The 3505-nt window shown below is 34.9% G+C and overlaps 1 protein-coding gene across 1 annotated transcript in view; it reads left to right on the top strand.

Moving 5' to 3' along the window:
- Positions 1-3505, top strand: part of LOC106470459 (Na(+)/H(+) exchanger protein 7-like) — a 53195-nt gene that overhangs the window by 25104 nt on the left and 24586 nt on the right. The gene's annotated exons all lie outside the window — the stretch shown is intronic.

Here is a 3505-nt window from a genome sequence, read left to right as displayed (position 1 = left end):
TAATAGAACGACATCCAAGACCCATGATACAGAGTTTACAGTAGTAGAAATGCGGCTGTGTTTAGTATGAACATGAACGCTCTAATATTCCTTTTAACGAATTGTGTAAAGAGAATTAAAAGTTTACAGTAGTAGAAATGCGGCTGTGTTTAGTATGAACATGAACGCTCTAATATTCCTTTTAACGAATTGTGTAAAGAGAATTAAAAGTTTACAGTAGTAGAAATGCGGCTGTGTTTAATATGAACATGTACGCTCTAATATTCCTTTTAACGAAATGTGTACAGAGAATTAAAAGTTTACAGTAGTAGAAATGCGGCTGTGTTTAGTATGAACATGAACGCTCTAATATTCCTTTTAACGAAATGTGTACAGAGAATTAAAAATATCGAGGTTTAATAAGTTAGTTATTCTGCTACTTGTGAATAACCTGGTTGAACATATTTTGGCTGTTTCATAACTTATCAGTAACATGGTTGAACGCATTTCATTTTTTCCATACCTTGCCAATAACATGGCTGAACGCGTTTATTTTTTCCATACCTTGCCAATAACATGACTGAACGCGTTTATTTTTTCCATACCTTACCAATGACATGGCTGACCGCATTTCCTTTTTACTGTAACTTGACGGTAATATGGTTGAACGTTTGTATAAAGAATACGCGAAAAATCAAAAATTGCAAGTTTATTTCTCTTTTGGATTGTTAGTTTAAATAGTACAACTTTAATGTTTTACGATTGTTAGTTTAAATAGTACAACTTTAATGTTTTACGATTGTTAGTTTAAATAGTAAAACTTTAATGTTTTACGATTGTTAGTTTAAATAGTACAACTTTAATGTTTTACGATTGTTAGTTTTCCCAAGTTATGGTTGTTTACGTGGTACATGTAGTTTTTAAGATATATAAATGTGCGAAATGAGATAGGACCATTATCCAGTCTATCCGTAATCATTTAGATAAAGTGCTTTTTAAGTAAAAGCTAATTTGTTTATTTCCTCTAGGCCCGGCATGGCCAGGTGGTTAGGCTGCTCGACTCGCAATCTGAGGGTCGCGGGTTCGAATCCCCGTCCCACCAAACATGCTCGCCCTTTCAGCCGTGGGGGCGTTATAATGTGACGGTCGTTGCTAAAAGAGTAGCCCAAGAGTTGGCGGTGGGTGGTGATGACTAGCTGCCTTCCCTCTAGTCTTACACTGCTAAATTAGGGACGGCTAGCGCAGTTAGCCCTCGTGTAGCTTTGCGCGAAATTAAAAACAAACAAACAATTATTTCCTCTAAGTATTTTATTTGAATTCATACCAGATGGCGCTGAATATATTTTGAACTTTTACATATACTCAGCGTTATATGGTATGAATTCAAAAATACACAATATCAAGTAAATAAAGAATATAGAAACTTAAAGCCATCACATTTTTTCTTTTTATTTGTCATTACCAAAATAACGTTTACAGTCACTCCTTTTATATTTATTCACCAAATTGTGGTACGTTAAACTGAACATTAGAACGAAAAGTTTGACAATTTGATTTCAGACTTTTAAGTTCCTTGAAAACGTGTTATGAGTTAGCACCTACAGTTTATTGTCAGTGGTGAACTTTCTTCGAGTTGTTGCTTCGCTTTTCGAAGAATTCTGATGGGAAGGAAGTTGAGTAAGGGTTTCCTGGTGTGTTAGAGTAACTGCCAAATGTTATATTAGCTGGTCATTCGGTGTAACCGTGTTTTATTAGTACACTCCTTCTCACAACCTTTTGTAGTGTGCAACATTATGGCTTAGTTTTATGAAATACCACATGCAACTTTGCAAAAACAAGTTAGCTTTCGTTATCACGGCGAAATAAAGTTGTTGATTTTCTTTTTTTCATAGGAGTCTTAGGCAGAGGAGGCTATACTAGATTTGAAGATTTAACTGACTTCCTCTGTCTGGAATGCAGGAGTGGACGGACAATTTCGGTCCTTGTTCTGAAATTAACCCATCGTCCACTCCTACACGCATGTTGGTAAAGCCCCTAAAAATGTCAAATTAACGATAATTTTAAAGACAGACCGTTAATGTCATTCGTTAATTAGTTATTAATAGTTTCTATTTGCGTGTGGTATTCTCATATGCTTTGATTACTAGGTAATAATAGTAACCGCAATAACTGAAGGAATGGCAGAAAATGCTGTGCTGTATTAAATCTCAATTTCTGTCTTTGACTGTAAGATAAGGAAAGAGACCAAACATAATGTCCGTAAGCAAATTTTAAGTGATATCAAAGGGAAATAATCCAGAATAATAGATAACTAGAGAAACATACTAAAAAATTGCCCGTGATCCTGGCTTGACCTGGTGATCAGGGCGCTCGACTCCCAATCCGCGGGTCACGGGTTCAAATCTTGTCACCGCTCTTTCAGGCATGAGGGCGTTATAATGTGATGGCCAATCCCTCTTTTCATTGGTAAAGGAGTAGCTGAACAATTGGTGATGAGTGATGTTGAAAAGTTACTTTCCCTTTAGTCTATTACTTCTAAATTAGGGATAGCTAGCGCAACAAACAAACTGGACGTTTTTGGATGTGTTCACCTGTTTGAAGTACCAGAAAAAGAAACATTCTAACATGCTTTACATATTAACAAATGTTCAAAAGTTTGGAGAGCAGACTGGAAGACTGAAATCCGTATTTAAAAATGACTTGTGATACAACTGCAGAATGCACATTTTGTTTAAACCCGACGTTTCATCTTACATCTTTTTCAAGGGTTCAGTGTCATATGCAGACCACAAGAGTTTTAAATACAGCCAAATGTTTAACTGACAGTAACTTGGAGAAAATAAAACTGAAACGAAATGCTGATATTAAATAATGTGTTTGGTTAACTTTAAGAATATAACGTCTATTTTCCCTGTGGGTTCAGACATCTGGGACACCCTGTATATAGTGTATGAAACGTTATACAATATGTAAATTGGGCAGTCTTTTTACGGTCACTAATGTATTATAATTAATTCGATGGTAGTTCAGGCGTTTACTGCCTAGAACAAGAGACATTGTTTTCAAAACCAATAAATTCTAAATCTTCTTTTTTTTTCTGAATCTTGTTTACTTTAGATATATAAAAATTAAGGAAAATGAGAGGACGTTTTTCAATGAAAACCGTATTAGCGTTTTGTGTTTTTCAATGAAAACCGTATTAGCGTTTTGTGTTGTGTTAATGCGTATAACAATTGGCCTCAAATCAACGTTTATCTTGGTAGGATAGAAGCGTTCATTTTATATACAACCCGAAGTTTAGTATTATAATATTCTCAAATGCATTGATAACCTTGAGATAAGACTTCATGTTAGTAGAAAAAGTGCATAGGATGAGAAATAAATTTGATAAATCACATTATAAAAGTTTGATAAAACCCTAGCACTTTCAATAGGTGGGTCTGGGATGAAAAAAATTGGTAAATCACATTACGAAAGTTTGATAAAAACCCTAGCACTTTCAATAGGTGGGTCTGGGATGAAAAAA

This window comes from Limulus polyphemus, unplaced genomic scaffold (genome assembly GCF_000517525.1).
Source record: "Limulus polyphemus unplaced genomic scaffold, Limulus_polyphemus-2.1.2 Scaffold4016, whole genome shotgun sequence".
Classification (NCBI taxonomy): Eukaryota; Metazoa; Arthropoda; class Merostomata; order Xiphosura; family Limulidae; genus Limulus; species Limulus polyphemus.
The sequence above is the reverse complement of the archived record's forward strand: the minus strand, read 5'-3'. Positions and strand labels throughout refer to the sequence as shown.